The sequence below is a fragment of the Chiloscyllium punctatum genome, chromosome 13 (assembly GCF_047496795.1).
Source record: "Chiloscyllium punctatum isolate Juve2018m chromosome 13, sChiPun1.3, whole genome shotgun sequence".
Classification (NCBI taxonomy): Eukaryota; Metazoa; Chordata; class Chondrichthyes; order Orectolobiformes; family Hemiscylliidae; genus Chiloscyllium; species Chiloscyllium punctatum.
Window position 1 is genome coordinate 100,384,623 of NC_092751.1, and position 14,350 is coordinate 100,398,972.

Genomic DNA, 14,350 nt, shown 5'->3' on the forward strand with positions numbered 1-14,350 from the left:
AGGAGAGGTTTGAGGGGCTGAATGGCTTTCTTCCATTGTGACCTTTTTTTTAATGCTTTGATCAGCATTTTGCACCAACCACCGATTTTGAACATATTCCTGATGTCAGTTTCCTTTGATCAATGATAAGTGCTTCACCCCTTTTCAAATGAAAAATACTTGTGTTGGGCACTTGGTTTCTATTTGTAGTCAGATAATGATTCCATTGAAGGTAATTTTGTCAGTAACTTCATGTGTTAAATGGCCAATTGGTGTAAATGGAAAAAATAAAAGCAGGGTGGTGTGAATGGTTAGGAAGCAGACTGGTTTCCAAGCCTCAAATCACAAGAACAACTGGATTCCTTTTAAATACAGCCCATGATTTAATTATTAGCTGTGGACAAGAATCACAAACTCTCACTGCCCGTGGAATGAATAATTCAAGTGCCAACACTTCTCAGAAATGACATTTAAATTAATCAACAGAGGAATGACTGTATTTTACTGTATTATTCACTGTAAAATGCAAGTGACAATAAACCATTCAATTCAATTCAATTCGATCAGCTGGGCTGCAGGTTAACAATTTCTGCTATCATGAGAGTCACAATTATACCTATGTTAAGAAAATTATGTGTATTTCTCATTATTGTCAGTTTTTAAAATCATTTTAATATATTTTTAAACTGAGCACTGCAGTCTCTGTAGAGTAATTCAAAAGATGAATCCTGTTAATAGACCATCACCTTCCTAGTGACAATTTCATGTTGGTCATTCTTGATGTAAATTGGACTAACATTCATTGTCTTGCCTCCATACCCTTGCATTCTTCATTACTTTACAGCAGCTTAGGATAAAGAACAAAGAACAATAGAGGAGAAAGTGAGAACTGCAGTTACTGGAGATCAAAGTTGAAAGGTGTAGCACTGGGAAAGCACAGCAAGTCAGGCAGCATCCGAGGAGCAGGAAAGTCAACGTTTTGGGTCATGAGCCCTTCAACAGGAATGACTGATGAAGGGCTTATGCCTGAAATATCGACTCTTCTGCTTCTTGGATGCTGCCTGACTTGCTGTGCTTTTCCAGTGCCACACTGTTGACAAAGAAAAATAAAGCACGGGTATATTTTGCCCTTCTAAACTAAAACTATCTTTACTTCTGGGATCCATATCCCTCTGTTCCCTTCCTATTCATGTATTCATCCAGGTGCTTCTTGAATGCTGCTATTGTGTCTGCTTCTACTACCTCCTCTGGCAGTGTATTCCAGGAACTCACCATCCTTTGTGAGAAATTATGTGAACTTAATTCATTCTCCAAATTCTTAGCTATTTATCACCAACCACAAAGGATCGAGAAAGATTGGAACAGGGTGCATTGTGTCACATTAATGATAACGATCTAATAATCACTCGCTCACCAAGGATTGATAAATTCAGGGGTTAGCTTAGTTAAACAATAAAAACACATTTTAAGTTATAAAACAGACAAACAGCAACCAGCTGATTACTGCATATGTAACTTGCACACCCACAACAGACTTGCTGACAGTCGTGATATTGTGTACACAGTGCCTGGAGTTCTTAAAGGTGAACTCTCTTAAAGTCAAATGAGCTCTTGCTGGAAAATCTCAGCAGGTTTGACAGCATTTGTGGAGAGTAAGTTGAGTTAACGCTTTGGGGCCAGTGACCCTTCTTCAGACCCTGCTGATCTTTTCCAGCAATTTCTGTTTCAGATTTCCAGCATCGGCAGCTCTTTGGTTTTTTTAAAAAATACTCTTAAAGCCAAGGTACACAGACACTTTCCACATATTGAGAAGCAGTGGGACAGTGTTGGTTCATAAAGAATTGTAGGTCTGGATATTAAAATTTCCAGGATCATTAAAATGTTGTGAATTGGTACACAAAAACTTTCAAGAAGTCTACTGGAATGTGGACTGTTATAAGACAAGGGATAGAGTACAGTTGGGTAGAAGAAACACTTCAACTGTCTAAAGCCAACACCTGGAGTATTGAGGGCTGTTCTGGGCACTTCTCCTTAGGAAGTGTTTGTTGGCCCTGGTGGGAGAGCAATGTGGTTTCAAATGTGAAATTCTGAGGAGAGATTGAACAAACTAGGGTTTTATTCCCTGGAATTTGAATGGTGAAGAGGCTAGCTGATTGAGGTTTACAAGATACTAAACGGTACACACATGCAGAATGCTCAGGAACTCAGCAGGTCTGGCAGAGTCTGTGCAGAGAGAAACAGCGAGTTCACGTTTCGAGTCTGGCCTGACATTTCTTCAGAAGCTGAAGGACAGAACTTTTCTGAAGATGTCGTATCGGACTCAATGTGGATTCTGTTTACCTGCAGAGTTTCTCAAGCGTTCTCTGTGTTTGTTTGAGATTTCCAGCAGCTGCAGTATTTTAGCTTTTGTTCAAGGTGTCAAGGTGAAACCAACTGGGCGAGAAATGTTTGGAGAGTTGGTGGGGGATCAGAGAACCATGGAAACATTGCATAACATCTACAGCCAGCACTTTCAGGAGAAACATTAGGAAACACATGCAGCTCGGAATTCTCTTTCACAAATGTCAATTAATGTTAGATCAATTGAAAATTTTAAATCTGAGATTGATAAATATTTGCTAACAAAGTTGTCAGCGGATTATGGGGAAAGGGCAGGCAAATGGAGTTGGTTTGTGGATTAGTCATGATCATGGCCAAACAGGCCTGAGGGGCAAAATGGCTCCTAATTACCCCAGAACTTCTCCAAGTCCTGAGACAGGGTAGTATATCAGGGTCTAATAACTTGGGCCCAGCACTTCAGTGGGTTATGTACTCAGGCTAGAGTGGGTGGGCCCATTGTATTGTGGGTGAATGAGGCCATGATGGGGGCCTGGGCTAGGAACCTGTATCAAGACCAACTCTGGAGCATGTGATTACTGTCCCTGGCCTTTATCCAAGATGTTCCATCTCTTGACACTCCCAGGACCCAATTCCTACATGTTTATTACTGTCCGTCTTGACGTAGTAACAAAACGTTTGCTTTTTTGAGTTGAGTATTCAATTTTGACTCCAGACGTTTGAACACGTTTTCTAGACTTATTTAGTAGTGACAATTCTGTCATAGAGATGTACAACACGGAAACAGACCCTTCGGTCCAACTCGTCCATGCCAACCTGATATCCTATCGTAATCTAGACCCATTTGCCAGCATTTGGCCCACATCCCTCTAAACCCTTCCTATTTATATACCCATCCAGATGCCTTTTAAATGTTGTAATTGTACCAGCCTCCACCACTTCCTCTGGCAGCTCATTCCATTCACACAGTACCCTCTGCGTGAAAAAGTTGCCCCTTAGGTCCCTTTTAAATCTTTCCCCTCTCACCCTAAACCTATGCCCTCTGTTTCTGGACTCCCCCACCCCAGGCAGGCATGAGATGGCAAAAAGCCCCAAGGTGATAAAAGGCACAAAATCAATGCACAGTGGCTCAATAGTTAACACTGCTGCCTCACAGTGCCAGGTACCCAGGTTCAATTTCACCCTCAGGTCTGTGTTGAGTTTGCACATGTTCCCCGTGTCTGCGTGGGTTTCCTCTGGGTGCTCAGGTTTTCTCCCACAGTACAAAAATGTGCAGGTTAGGTGGATTGGCCATGGGATAAGTTCGGAAAGCGAGCTGCTCTTCGAAGGGTCAGTGTGAACTTGATGGGCCCGAATGGCCTGTTTCCACACTGTAGCGATTCCATGGTATTTTTTTTTAAACCTACAAAGCACTGGATCAAATTTTTTAGCAGCCCTTCATCCATTGAGACAACACGTGTGTTCTTAATATCCCTGATGCCCTGGAAACTTTGCCAATGATGTGTGGTTTCTTTGTAATCGATACTGTTGGCAACGTCTCTCTAGATTCTGTTGAAAGTTGTATTAGTGAACAACTCAACAAATGATATTTTAAGATTAATGGTTCAATTCCTACAACAAAAATACAATTCAGCACTGAAGATCCAAAGTGCTTGATTTTTTTTTGATTTGCCATTCAGGATCCACCAGAGCAAGTGGAAGATTTGCAGATCCATTAATAAAACACACTGTCATCTTTCTTCTGTAATAAATCGAACAGATCTCACATTCTTTCAACCTTGACCTTCACCTTAACAGTGTTCTCACAGGTTTCCTGTCAATATCAGTGGCCCTTGATTAGATTAGATGATTAGATTAGATGACTTACAGTGTGGAAACAGGCCCTTCAGCCCAACAAGTCCACACCGCCCCCGCCGAAGCGCAACCACCCATACCCTTACATCTACCCCTTACCTAACGCTACGGACAATTTAGTATGGCCAATTCACCTGCCCTGCACATCTTTGGACTGTGGGAGGAAACCGTAGCACCCGGAGGAAACCCACGCAGACACGGGGAGAATGTGCAAACTCCACACAGTCAGTCGCCTGAGGCGGGAATTGAACCCGGATCTCTGGCGCTGTGAGGCAGCAGTGCTAACCACTGTGCCACCGTGCCTCTCCACTTGGTTCATGTGGAGAGATAAAAGATAGGATAAAACCAGTGAGTTCTGGAACTGGGTACACCTCTGTACTGGGTTACCATGTTCTCCATTCAACCCTGCAATCTGCTTCACAGCCGGTATCCTTTATTCGTTTGATCCAAAATTCAAAAACTGAGCTGCTCTTAGTGGGTTGTGTGTCCAAAGTCTAGCCCTCAGCCTGCCACCTGTGATGACCCTAACCCTATCGCATCCCTGTCCCCTCCCAGCGGTTGCACTTTGCAATGAATAAAAGCAAAATGCAGCAGATGCTAGAAATCTGAAGTAAAAACAGAAGCTGTAGAAACTCACAGTGGCTCAGTGGTTAGCACTGCTGCCTCTCAGTGGCAGGGTCCCGGGTTTGATTTCACCCTTCTATGTGGAGTTTGCGTATTCTCCCTGTGCCTGTGGGTTTCCTCTGGGTGCTCCAGTTTCCTTTCACAGTACAAAAATGTGCACGTTAGGTGGATTGTCGATGCTAAATTATCCCTACTGTTCAGGAATGTGTAGGTTACGTGTGTTAGCTTTGGGAAATGCAGGGTTACAGGAATAAGCTAAGGGGATGGGCCTGGGTGGGAATGCTCTTCGGAAACTTGGTGTGGACTTGTTGAGCCAAACGGCCTGTTTCCACGCTGTAGGGATTCCATAAAGTAGAAACTCAGCTGGTCTGGCAGCCTCTGTGGGGAAAAAAGAAAGTTAATATTTTACATTCCGTTGGACTATTTCAGTTTCTCCAGCACTAAAAGGTATTAATAAATCATTTGGGATTTTAAAGACAATTGACAAGAGTTTCATGACCATCATTAGACTTTTAAATCCAGATTTGTTTAGTTGCATTTGAATTCTATCACTTTGAATCCAGGTCTTTGGGACATTACTTGGATTTGTGGATTACTAGTCCAGCAACAATCCCAGCGCACCATCCTGATTGATCAATGTTCTGTGTGTCTGATGCACCTGAGATAAACTCGGATCTCTGAGCTGAGAAGTGGTTTTATCCACATTAGCTGATGAACGATGGCACTCCAAACAATTAGCTACTGCCATTAGTCCTTTGGATAATGCTCCAGTAATGCCATAAGCATGAGATGACGTATCTAAACAAACCATAACATCAGCATTTCTAATCACCAAATTACTGATCCAGAGAAAATTCAAGCCACTGGATCGCTGCAGTTGCTGGAAACAAATTTAGCTGGAGTTAAGATTTCACTTGAGAGCTTGGAATAATTACCCTCCCAACCAGGCACATATGTATATGCACAGGCGCACAGGCACACATAAATATACACACACACAGACCAAAACATAAGTAGACACACAGGCACAGGCATATACATGCATAGTGACACATACACATGCATCGACAGAAACATGCATAGACACATACACATGCATAAATACACATACACAGACACATGCATATCCATACAAATACTCAGAAAGACACAGGAACAGACCCTGACATATTTAGTCCTTACATACTAAAACTGTCATCATTTACAGGATCCGTATCCCTCTATTCCCTTCCTATTCGTATATTTGTCCAAGTGCTTCTTGAATGCTGCTATTGTGTCTGCTTCCGCCACCACCTCTGACAGTGCATTCTCGGCACACCATGCTTTGTGTGAGAAACGTGCCTTGCACATCTCTTATAAACTCCTCTGTTTCCTTATTCCCGCCACACCTTGAACCTGTGTCCCCCACTAATTGATCGCTCCGTCCTGCGAAAAAGCCTCATACTTTCCACTCTATCCATGCTATTCACAATCTTATAAACTTCTGTCAGGTCGCCCTTCAACATTCTGTATTCCAGTGACAACAAACTCAGTCTATCCAACCTTTCTTCATAGCTAAAATCCCCCATACCGGGCAACATCCTGATAAACATTTTCTGTACCCTCTCCAAAGCATCCACATCCTTTTGGTAGAGTGGTGACCAGAATTGTACTCAATAAATACACACACATGTCATACCCATCACCACCATGTCTTAAACACTCTGCAAATGGGTTAGCTCAATCCCAAATCAACAAAAACTTCAACCCAAGTCCCCAAAAAATCAAGTTAGTTGGACGTATATTTGAATGCCATCTGCAGAATGGTACATTTGTGCAAGTCAAAAATGGTGCTTCACCCTGGGACCTTCCTGACAGACATCTTTTCGGATTACAAAGTGATTTGTTTGTTTTGGATATAGATACTACTGTGTACGCAGCACTCCCAAGCCAGCAGGATACAGTCAAGATAAGCAAAAGCTAGTTTCAGATAATTGCAGCTCAGATAATTTCTTTAGTAAAAGTGTGATCAGATGGGGGAACAAGCTGTCTGCATCAGACAAATGAATAGAAAACTTAGAGAGTGCAAAATAAGACAACAAACAAATTCCTGTCATCTGTGAGGGATTTGTGTTTATTTAACTGTGTAAGTGAGACAGACGGGGTACTAAACACATCCAACTGATGCTTTGTATGCTTTCAGTGGCATTCCTCAGTCAATCAAGGATGTTGACCATTTTAAGTAAGAGGTTTGCAGTTTCCAACTCCAGTTGGACAAGTTCCTGGAGGTGTTGTCATGTGATCTCTGACTGCTTTGCTTCCACAGTTCCACCATTGGTCGTCGACATTCAACATTGGAAATGAAACAGAATTTTCATTACTTGATTGGATGATTCATGACTATCAGTCAGTCTGTTACTTGCATATATTTTTCACAATAACTTGGAACATTTAAGCAGAGTTGTTAAAAGACTATGATTTCTTTCCCTGGGGTGTTCTCACAGTTAAAGTTTAGCATCTAAATTCTGGAGATTCCAGGGAGGGTTGGCAAATGGCAAGGGAATCAAGGGTCATGGGGAAAGGGCAGGAAAGTGGATGTGGGGAATGTCAGATCAGCCACGATCCTATTGAATGGCAGAGGAAGTTCAGCAAGGCGAACAGCCTACTCCTGTTGCCATTTCTTATGGGTCTTATGGGTTAAAGTTTGCATTAAATAGAGGTCAAGCGAGTGCATAACCCTAAGTATAACTTTGCGTATTTTGAAGAAATTGAACAGAGAAAATTGCAGGATAGGCAAGGCTCAACTTATGCTCTTATCTGCTGGAATTATGTTATTAATAATGAGCAGATAACCTGCATTGTAGCATGTATTTATTATGGTGCCATGTAAAAGATGTATCTCTCTACCTTCTTTGACCACAGTAGGAAATTTGGCAGCCATTTTGTGCCCAGCTCCTAATCTCCAGGTAACCATGTGGTTGTTTGTGACCATACAGATTCAAATGCTGTCGACCTCTTATGACATTGTGACATATGAATGTGGAGGTGCCAGTGTTGGGCTGGGGTGGACAAACTGGAAAAGTCTGTGTCGATACGCGCGATCCTCTTGAAGATCCTGTCTGCATTGAGTTGGCACTTCACCTGACGAAGGAGCAGCGCCGCAAAAGCTTATGGTTTCAAACAAACCTGTTTGCACTTTAACCTGGTGTCATGTGATTACTGACATTGTGCGAAAATTGCTGGACTGCTGGGAAGAATTTCCTTGCAATTCTTCAAAACATTCCCATTGACATCTTCCTTGTGGAGTGGAGAGGACCTTGTTTTAACAATGGCGCTTCTGATAATGCAGCACTCCCTCAGTGTTCTCCTTCACCTCCTGCAACTTGCTTCCAGACAGTACAGTGGCTGCCTCAACCTCCCTGTGGACCATTGCAGCTCACTACCACCTCCTCAAGGGGTATTTGGGACAAGCATGAAATGCTGGTCTAGCCAGGGATGCCCAGAACCCAGGAATTAACTTCTAAAAAGCTTGAGTTTTAATTTTAAAAAATTAATGCTGCATGGCTGTATCAATCCGAGGTGCTTTTACTTTTATTCAGTCTGTGAATTGGGGCTTGGAATACACAACTTTCTGAACCAGGCATGGGTGCTGCCCACTGAACACAGCCTTAGGCAGCTTAATTCCCTGAGTTCTCTGCTTTATAATTTGGATAGCAGAGTGAAAAATGACTAAGCTACTCAGATAATTTCCTTCCAGAACAGAATCATGACATTTGTAAAGATAAGAATAGGACCGTGCAATTATTGAAAATATAATTTATGTCTCCAATCATTATGATCTATTGCATCAATTTAAAACAAATAGATCCTGAAACTTCCAAAATATCGATTATTAAAGACATGATGAATTGATTCAATAAAATCAGAACACTTTAGACAGAGGGATGATACCCATCAGGTCGTCTGGCATTAATAATTCATGCATGAATAATTGATAAGTAATTTTAGTACAATGCACGCAATTATTTTTGGAAATAGCTAGTAATAGGGATATGGGCTGATCTTGACCCAGTTCAGATAGGGAACTGGTAACAGATAATCTGCTAATGAATAACTTCTGACCACTGAGCAAAATTAAGAAATTGTTTTGAGGCATTGCTTAAGAAATTAAAGTAATCTTGAGTTGCAGCGCAAGTTTCAATAAAGTCACCTTGAGGTTTCAAAACAATGCAACATGATATTTGTCTTGCAGCCTTTTGTTAATTTGTCCTCTCTGTAGTCCTTGTAACCAAATGCATTGGAGTTGTTCACAGGTCTGGGCATAACCTGGAGAGAGCAAAACAGAGTTTGCATTGCAAATTGATAACCTTGATTAGTATACTCTCCATCATAGAGATTTACAGCACTAAAACTGACCGTTTGGTCCAACTCATCCATGCCGATCAGATATCCTAGCCTAATCTAGGCCCATATCCCTCTAAACCCTTCCTATTCATATACCCATCCAAATACCTCTTACCTGTTGTAATTGTACCAGCCTTCACCATTTTCTCTGGAAACCCGTTCCATGTACGCACCACCCTCTGCGTGAAAAAGTTTCTCCTTTTAAATCTTTTCCCTCTCACCTTAAACCTGTGTCCTCTAGTCTGGACTTCCCCGCCCCAGCGAAAAGGCATTGTGTAATCACCCTATTCATGCTCCTTGTGATTTTATACACCTCTATAAGGTCACCCCTCAGCCTCCGACGCTCCAGGGAAAACAGCCCCAGCCTATTCAGCCTCTCTCTATAGCTCAAACCCTCCAAGGCTTGCAACATCTTTGTAACTCTTTTCTGAACCCTTTCAGGTTTCACAACATCTTTCCTATAGCAAGGATTCGGACCCATGTACCCAGCATGTTACCTGGGCTTCAGGAGTACTAATCCAGTGAAATTATCATTATGCCAGCTCCTCCATTGAACAAGAGACTGCCCCGTCTGCCTTAAAAGTATTCAATGACTTTGCTTCCCCCTTGTTTTCCAGAAGACAGTTCCAAAGGAGACATGACCCTCCAAAAAAAACATTTTGCCACATCATTACTTCAAATGAATGATCCCATTAAATCCTAGTTTTCATCCTATTTTGAAAAAAATCACCAAATCAGTTGGTAAAATAAGGATTAATTTTTAAAATTTACTCATTTGGAGAATGTGTGTGCTGCTGGCTGGGCTAGCATTTATTACTCGTCCCGAGTTGCTCGTTGAGATGGTGATGGTAATTCTTGAACCTCTGCAGTCCACCTGCTGTGGGTTGACCCACACTACTTTAGGGAGGGAATTCCAGGATCTTGACCCAGCAACAATGAAGGAACAATGATATATTTCCAAATTAGGATGGTTTTGAAGGTGGTGTTCCCTTGTATCTGCTGCCCTTGTCTTTCTAAATGGAAGTGGTCGTAGGTTTGGAAGGTGCTGTGCGAGGATCTATGGTGAATTGGTGCAGGACAATTGTGGTGCAGGACTAAAGTTAATCCCACTTCTGCAAAGAAAATTGGTAACCTCAATGCAGATTTGTTGTTATTGATTGTTGTCAGGGTACAATCTGGATTGGCCTAATACATAAGAACATAAGAACTCGGAGCAGGAGTAGGCTGTCAGGCTCTTTGAGCCTGCTCTGCCATTTAATAAAATCATGGCTGATCTTTTTGTAGCCTCAGCTCCACTTAACCGTTGGGATCTGTTTAAATTTTCCAGAGAGCAACTTATTCCAAGCTGTTGACTTTTTCTCTGCTTTAAAAAAAATTAATTTTCTTTCCTGCAAACTGTAGGACAAAGTTCAGTTTTGATGATGAATTTGTTTGAAGATGTTGTCGTCTCCATTTACTGGAGCGGTTAATTGTACAAACGCAGAAAATTCTCGGCTTCATCGTTTCACATTATTTTTTTCATCCTTTTTTCTCCTCCCACATTCTGTTCCTTGTTTTCACTGAGCAACATTTCCTGTTATAAAGATTACGTTCATCTCCTTCCCAATGATCTGCTACTCTTCCTGTTAGTTGACCACGATCTGACATGTAGAGTCATACAGCACAGAAACAGACCCTTCAGTCCAACTCGTTCAGGCTGACCAGACATTCCAATCTAGTCCCATTTGCCAGTACTTGGCCATTATCCCTCTAAACCCTTCCTATTCATATATCCATCCAGATACCTTTTATATATTGTAATTGTACCAACCTCCACCACTTCCTCTGGCAGCTCATTCCATACATGCACCACCCTCTGTGTGAAAAAGTTGCCTCTTAGGTCTCTTTTGTTTCTTTTCCCTCTCACCTTAAACCTGTGCCCTCTTGTTTTGAACTTCCCTAACCTGGAAAAAAGGTGTTGGCTATTCACCCAACTATGTCCCCCATGATTTTATAAACCTTTAAGGTCACTGCTCAACCACTGACAATCCAGGGAAAAAGACCCAGCCTATTCTGCCTGTGCCTATAACTCATATTGTCCAGTCCAGGCAACATCCTTGTAAATCTTTACTGCACCATCTGAAGTTTAACACTATCCTTCCTATAGAAAGGTGACCAGAATTGTACACCGCGGTCTAACAGTAGCGTCACCTATGTCCCAAAAAGAATATATATTATTTATTCAAGATGCTGGATTCTCTGGTGAACTCTCTGGTCAGCTCTCTACTGACGAGCCAACATTGGTTTCCAATCTGGCAATATCTTAATTGCGACATTCGCATCTGTGTTTTCAAATCCCTTCATGGCCATGTGACTGCGCTTCCCCCCCAAGCCAAAAACCGCCACCAGCCCTCTAACTTTTCAAAATCTCTGTGCTGTTCTGATTCTGGCCTCTTGTGTATTCCATCTGATTTTGTTTTAATTTGTTGAAAGAAGGGTAATGCCTGTGGCTGGCCTTGGATTCTTTGTGAAGACTGATGTGTGGACATTTATTCCAGGAAGTGATTAGAAGGCCAGCAATCTAATGCAGGGGGTCTTATGATGTCAAATCCCAAGGGAAGCTTAAACTGCTTAGAATGATTGATTGCACGTCATCAAACCATAAGATATAGGAGCAGAATTAGGTAATTTAGCCCATTGCATCTGCTCTGCCATTGGATCATGGCTGATATGTTTCTCAACCCCATTTTCCTGCCCTCTCCCCATAACCCTTGATCCCCTTACTAATCAAGAACCTATCTACCTCTGTCTTAAATACACTCGAGGATTAGGCCTCCACAGCAATGAGTTCCCCAGAGTCACTACCCTCTCACTGAGAAATTCCCCCTCATCTCAGACCTAAAGGGTTGTGTCTTCAGCTATCCATGTTCACTCTGTCCAGACATGGTATGTCAATGAACTCGACAATGGAACAGCCGTAATCTATAGCAGAGAAAAGGCTGAGGTATGAACCAATGGTAGTTAGCACAATGAAGGATTTGACAGGCTGAGCGCAGAGAAAATATTCCCTTTTGTGAAAATGTCCAAAGTGAGGTACCAAGTTGGGCATGTACTCATTCGAGTCAGAAGAATGAGAGACAACTTTCTTGAAACTTATAATGTTCTTTTCTTTTGGGGATGGGATCAAAATAATGGTGGACGCTAGAAGTCAGAAACAAAAACAAAAATTGCTGAGAAACTTAGCAGCATCCATGGAGAGAAATAAGAGTTACGTTTCTGGTCCAGTGACCCTCCCTCAGATTCTCAGGAAGTTGACAGGGTAGATGGAGGAAGGTTATTTCCCTTTGTGGGAGAGTCTAAGACAAGATGATAATCTCTAAATAAGGGGTCATCTATTTAAGACAGAGAAGAGGAATTATTTTCACTCAGAACATAGGGAATCTGTGGAATTCTTTACCACAGAGGGCTGTAGAGGCTGGATTGTTAAATATATTCAAGGATCAAATAAATGTTTAATTAGGAAGGGAATCAATGTTATGTGGAAAGTGGAGTTGAGGATTAACGGATCAGCCATTGAATGATGACTGGCTTGATGGGCTGAATGACCTACCTTTTGCTCCTATGACATTACAGAGTTCAACCAGGCAGTTCACATGCACTTTGCTCCATTAGCCTTCCAGTTTCAAAAGGCCTTGTGGCACCTTCCATCCTTATGGTCATTATTTTGAGCCAGTGAAGGAAGATGGCCCAGGTCAGAACCTCAGCATTACCACCCAAGTATGTTGTATCAAAGTTTTTGTGATCAGACTGAGGGGTCAAGGTAGCAACCCCTGCACTCTGTGATTAAGGCTGTTTGCACTTAATTCAAATCTGGATGTAATTACATCAACTGTACTGTTCAGATGCCATTTCAGACACTTAATGAGTAAATTGTAAGCAGTTTTCCAAGAACTGCCTCAGCCAAAAATAAAGGTCTTGACTTGCTTTTAACTAAGTGCAGACTCTTCTGGGCTATTGGAACAAACAGCATGCTCATTTCTTTGGCATTACCATGTGGGATTGTTTCTCTGGAAAACTGCGTAGTCGGAAGGAAGACTGATTTCCAGCTCTGTTTGTGTGTGAACCTTAGGCAAAAAATATCTCAAAGGAGGAATTATGAGTCTCTCAATCTTGGACATTTAACAGCGGCTGATTCAACTGTACATAGATTGTTAAATTAGGTTTCATCTCTTTTATTCCTTCATGAGGTGTGTGGGTGTTGCTGACTAGACCAGCATTTATTGCCCATCCCTAACCTGCCCAGAGGGCAATTAAGCATCAACCAGATTGCTGTGGGTGTGGAGTCACATGCAGGCCAGACCAGGTAAGGATGGCAGTTTCCTTCCCTAAGGGATATTCGTGAACCAGATGGGTTTTTTCCTGACATTCGATAATGTCTTCCAAGTCATCATTATATTTTTAACTCCAGATTTTATTGAATTCAAATTTCACCATCTACCATAGCAGGATTTGCACAAGGCCCCTACAACATCTCTTGGGTTTCTGGATTAATAATTCACCAATAATGCAGCCATGTTATTGCCTTCCCTTACATTTTTGAAGAATTAAGTGCAAGTGGAATTGTTCAATGGTTCTGACTGATGGGGTGCTTACATTCTCTGAATTAGATTTGGTGGTGAGAGTGAAATGGATATCCAATCAGAACTTTCTGATCAGTGGCCACAAAGAGGATATTTACTTTCCTGTAAGATATTTACTTTAACTCCTTTTGCTGTTCCATCTACTACTGTTGGACGGTTCGGCTGAACAGTTTAGTGCTTGCGGCAGGAACATATTGTGAAAAACTGAGGAATTTATCTGAAATGGATAGAAAATTTATGATGGCAGGAATTGTGCTTTGGTTTTGAACTGAAGGAGTCAAATTCTTGCTAGGCAGGTTGACTTGAGCATAGAATAGGAAAGGCCAGACTCTGAGCTGAACATCAGACAATACTGCTTCACACAGCAGCTGGTGCTAGGTTGGGATATGGTACAGGACGCCAAAGTTACAGAAACATAGAGTTATACAGCCATGCAGTACCGAACCAGACCCTTCGATCCAACTCAGCCGTGTCAACCAATTTCCTCAAACTAAACTGATCTCACTTTCCTGCATTTGGCCCATAACCCTCTAAACCTTTCCTATTCATGTACC

The 14,350-nt window shown here is 41.9% G+C and overlaps 1 protein-coding gene across 16 annotated transcripts in view; it reads left to right on the forward strand.

The window, feature by feature from the left end:
- The window catches only part of camk2g2 (calcium/calmodulin-dependent protein kinase (CaM kinase) II gamma 2), a 357,622-nt gene that overhangs the window by 202,790 nt on the left and 140,482 nt on the right, over window positions 1-14,350 (forward strand). The window lies entirely within an intron of this gene.